Genomic DNA, 5,318 nt, shown 5'->3' with positions numbered 1-5,318 from the left:
TCATTCATACCATGTCCAAGCAAGTTGAAGCAACTTATTCATTCTATATCAGCAATATACAGATAGGAAGTGTTTTAGACTACACTCTTGCTTTCATGAGTGTAGCCTTGGACATGGTGCGTGATAAATGGGATCCAACTCTAAAGAAAGGTTTCATCGACATTACTTCCTCAAGAGATTTCTATTGGATTTATAGCAGCCTTCAATTTGTATTTTGTGGAGAGATGATTGAAGATTTAATAGGAAATCAACAACGATTTGGTGATTTAGTAGCTTGGGGAGGTTGTACAATAATATACTTGCTTTGTCAACAACTTCACTTTGACCTATTTGACTTTGTGTATACAAATATTAATGCTGTAGAAGTGGATAATGTAGTAATAACATATTTGACATCAAGAGAAACATCAAAACCAACGAATTATGGGTAGGATCTGGAAAATGCAAAGAAGTCGAGTACATTGAACGATCACGTCTTCTCAATGCTAAAAGCACATTCTTCCGCTAAAGACAGAATTGATGTGCAATCAAGCAAATTGATGTCACACATATATTCTTGGATGTCTGTTATGGAATATAATAATAAGGCATTCGGTGAACCAACAATAAAGCCGGAGATTCCTAAAGCCAAACTTAATGCAGATGAGCATCTGTTCTGTGACAACTGCAAGACATCAATTGTTGATTACCATCGGAAATGCCCATATTGTTCATATGATCTTTGTCTCAGTTGTTGTCGGGGTCTTCGAGAAGGTTGTCAACCAGGTGGTGGTAAAGCAGAATTGGCCCAACAGCAGTCTACAGATAGAGGTTATTCTAGAGAGGGATTACCAAGAAATAAGCAAACAAAGGTGTCGGGCGGAAGATCAGGTTGGGAGCTTCACTCCCAGGTTACTAGCAATAGCACTGTAGACCCTACAGACAGATTACCAGATTGGAAGGCTAATAGTGATGGTAGCATTCCATGCCGAATATGGTGGCTGTGGTTGTCATTTATTAGAATTAAAACGCATTTATAGAATGAATATGATTGCAAAACTTGACAAAGAGGCAGAGGAAATGGCCAGCAGCCGCAAAGTCGCAGAGGGCTTGAAAATTTCTCACTCCTGTACCTCATGCTTCAAGTCTGGTTCTTATGGGAAAAATGGATATTCTGAAAGGAATTTACGCCAAGCAGCTCATAGGAAGGACAACAGTGACAATTATTTGTACTGTCCAACTATACAGGATACTAAAGAAGAAGGCCTTGAGCATTTCCAGAAACACTGGATTAGAGGTCAACCGGTCATTGTGCTGAATGTTCTTGAAGGCACTTCCAGTCTGAGCTGGGACCCATTGGTCATGTTGCGGCCTGTTCGAGAGACTATGAATGGCAAGTTTAATGAGGAGACAAAGATAAAGGCCATTGATTGCTTAAATTGATGCGAAATTGAAATCAGCGTCAACCAATTTTTCAAAGGGTACGCAGATGGTCAAATGCATAAAAATGGTTGGACTTTGATGTTGAAGCTGAAGGATTGGCCACCACGAAATTTCTTTGAAGAACGTTTACCACGCCGTAGAGCTGAATTCATTAATGCATTGCCCTTTCATGAGTACACACATCCTGAATGGGGCCTTCTTAATCTGGCAGCAAAGCTTCCTGATAATTGCTTAAAGCCTGATATAGGACCCAGAACTTACATTGCTTATGGGACAAGTGAAGAACTTGGCCGAGGTGATTTTGTTACTAAGCTGCACTGTGATATGTATGATGTGGTAAATGTATTGACTCATACAGCTGAAGTCAAGTTCCCAGGGTGGCAGCAACTTAAGATAGATAAAATTCAAAGATCATTAAGAGCATTAGACTCGGAAGAACTTTATGAAGACTCAGATAGGATTGGAAATTCCTTTGGTGAAGAAGAGGAAAAACAACTAAAATTGAGGCATCATCATTTGATGTTTCTGTGTCTCAAAGCAACAGAAAAGTTTCTTCAAGTCAAACTATTGATGAATGCCTTAATGATAATGACATTGAATCTAGTTTGAGGGCAAAGTCTCTTGATTATATGGAAGAGCAAAATTGGGATATAGATGGAGCAAAATATGATGGTTCAGAAAAGTGGAAAGCTCATAGTAGTGAACAAAAGGATCTTGGTACAATACCAACAAAGGTGGAAGGAAGGATTGCCAATAGAGAGAATAGTTTAGATGTCACACGTGGTGGGGCTCTTTGGGACATTTTCCGGAGAGAGGACATACCAAAGTTACAGGATTATTTATTAAAGCACTGTCAAGACTTCAGACATAGCAGAAATGTATCGGTTGATTCGGTTGTCCACCCCATTCATGATCAAACTTTTTACTTGAATGAAGGTCATAAAAAGAAATTGAAAGAGGAATACCAAGTAGAGCCATGGAGATTTGAACAACACCTTGGTGAGGCAGTTTTTATTCCAGCTGGATGTCCTCATCAAGTTAGAAACTTGAAGGGTTACCTGGACATGTTACTATGAAATTATTAAAAACTTTCAGATGGCTACGGGCTTGATAGTCAACAATGAGAAATCTGCAATTTATCACAATGAAAATAATCAAGAAGCTATAGAATGGTTATCAGAACTATTTGGAATCAAAGCGCAACCTATCAGCTGTGGTATGAAGTATTTGGGTTTCCAGATCAAAGCAAATGGCTACACAAAATCCGATTGGAGTTGGATCCTTGACAGATTCCACAAAAGGATATCAGCATGGGAATTCAAGTGTCTAACACTGGCGGGAAGAGTAGTTCTTGTGTAATCAGTTTTGAACCAGCTCACAGTCTACTGGGCTCATTTATTTGCTATTCGTGTAAGCATTATTAAAAGCTTGAATAGACTGTCTGCCAATTTCATCTGGGGAGGCCAAGCAGACAAGAGGAAGTTTCATCTCAAAAAATTAGCCAGCATCTCTTTGCCAAAGAACATGGGCGGTTGGGGCTTACTTGATATGCAATCTTTTGGAAGGGCCCTTTTATGCAAATCTTTGTGGAGGCTATTCATGGTGTTGGTCCATGGTGTAACATGATTCAGGCGAAATATTTAAAAAGGAAGGATTTTATTTTCTGGTACAGAAAAGGAATGATTGGGGTGCCATATGGATCATCTATTTGGAATAGCCTCCGCAAGATTGAATCTTATTTTCTGAAGAATCATATCTGGCATTTTCAAAATGGTAGCAAGATTCTTATTGGCAAAGATCATTTTAAGGGAAGCAGCGGGGTGTCTAAAATTCCTTAATCTCTTTTGAATTTCTTCCACAGAAGGGGATATTTCTATTGGGATAGTCTGATTGATGAATGGCAGGGGCCTATTCCACTATGGAAAAGCGCAGACACACTTCAGATGCCTCACTCGATAGCAAATCAGTGGGATCTCATAAGGGTGAGTCTTAGGAATTGTGGAATATTTCGCAATGTGGAATCTAACTTTTTAATATGGAGCCACTCAAAGGAGATGAATAATATAAGGGTCAAAGAAGTATATCAGCACATCTTGCAATCAAAACGATCCCCGATCAATCCGATATTTCCTCACATTTACTGGAAGGATGGCTGTCCATCGAAAATGATACACTTCGCGTGGCTCACCTTTCATAATAAGATTTTAACCTGGGAGAATTTGAGGAAGCGCGGATGGATCGGTCCAGGCATATGTCCTCTGTGCAGATCTGAAGGGGAAAATAATGATCACCTGTTCATAAGATGCTATCGTTCTCAGCAAATTTGGCAGTTTCTGGAGAATAGTTATGGAATTAAACTCAAGGCACATGCTTCAATAATGGATATGCTCCTCTGGTGCAGCGTACAGAAGTTAAATTGGCGAAGGATAATAATCTCTACCCTGTGGCACATCTAGAAATGGCGGAACTACATCATTTTTAACGATTCAAAAATGGCTAGCTCAGAAATCTTTGTTAAAATCGTTGCTACTTATGAAGCCCTTCCACAGAAAGCTATTATCCAAAGAAGGGGCGAATCCACTGAACAATCTTTGGAAATCTCTCCCTTCCCAAAGGCGTATTTCGACGGTGCGGAACAGCAAGGCACATGTGGCTGTGGCATCCTGATCATGGTAGATGAAAGCACTCAGTTCTCCATTCACTGGAACGGGGGGAGTGGTTCTAATAGTAAAGCGGAGGCCATGGCTCTCGCAGAGTTATTAAAATTTTGCCTCTTCCTTAATCTACAACATGTTTCCATTTTTGGGGATTCGAAGGTTATGGTCGACTACATCTCTGGTAAGATCCATATTACAGTTCCACATTTGATTGGCTGGATGGGGAGGATCAGTTTTTCCTGGGATTCCATGGTTGGTAGTTCTATCCACCATATTCGCAGTTCACTGTCTAAAACAGGTCTACAGGATGCTACTGGTTTTTGGTTTTTTTAGGTTCTATCTGAGGGAGTAAGCTATCATATCCAAGAGTTTATTTTGCCGGACTTCTAGTTTCATTTCTGTTTTCTTCACAGGTTTCCATGGACAGGTCTCTGATCTTTATGTGGCTGTTTCTTTTATCATCTTGTTTATGGATGGTGTACATGATGTTTCTGTACATCCATATGTTTCCTGTTTCTCTATGTGATCATGTTTTGTTTTGGAGATCTCCCAGAACACTATGTTTCAGTCAAATTTTCCTTAGCTATTCACTGGAATTCTCCCATGGTGATTTCATCTGGTTTTCTCTGCAAATGGGAGTGTATATGATGTAAATTTTGAACTTTATATCCCTCATATAATAATATTCAGCTTTTTCATTCTGAAAAGGTTAAGCATAGCACATCAAGCCCAATCATGTCACTTTCTTGGTGCTTTTTCTGCCTGTAGCCATTCAGGTTTACTTGATGAGAACTGACATTATTTTCAATGCATAAGTCAATATTATGGAATTTTCCCCAGAGCAATGCAATATGCCCTTGGTTAAACTTTACAGTCTAAGTGGGTGCATGAATGATGCATATGGTGTTATTGAAAATCTATCTTTCACAAGTATTTACAGTTCCTTTCTTTACACCTGTAGAATGCATGGAAATAATGAGAAATCAGACATGGCGATGATGTAGGTAGAGTCCAAAATTTTGGTTTGGCTAGCTATCATTATATTGTTTTATATATTATTAATTCTAAGCCTGATGAAAATTGTAATGTTGCAACATATAATTAACCCTAGTATATCTTTCAGGTATGCAAGATGACATAAAGATAACTGTGACAATATCTGGAATATTTAAGAACAATTGGCTGGCATTAGAAAGGAGAATATCGAATTCTAATGTTGGCATGAAAGATGATGCAAAC

The 5,318-nt window shown here is 39.0% G+C and overlaps 1 pseudogene; it reads left to right on the top strand.

Annotated features, from left to right (window-relative positions):
* The first annotated feature begins 569 nt into the window (after positions 1-569).
* LOC149142907 (lysine-specific demethylase JMJ27 pseudogene) lies at positions 570-2,498 on the top strand (annotated as a pseudogene).
* The last annotated feature ends 2,820 nt before the right edge of the window (positions 2,499-5,318 follow it).

Source organism: Pinus tabuliformis, chromosome X (assembly GCF_031772625.1).
Source record: "Pinus tabuliformis cultivar Carrire ecotype Pingquan chromosome X, CPIR1, whole genome shotgun sequence".
NCBI lineage: Eukaryota > Viridiplantae > Streptophyta > Pinopsida > Pinales > Pinaceae > Pinus > Pinus tabuliformis.
The sequence above is the reverse complement of the archived record's forward strand: the minus strand, read 5'-3'. Positions and strand labels throughout refer to the sequence as shown.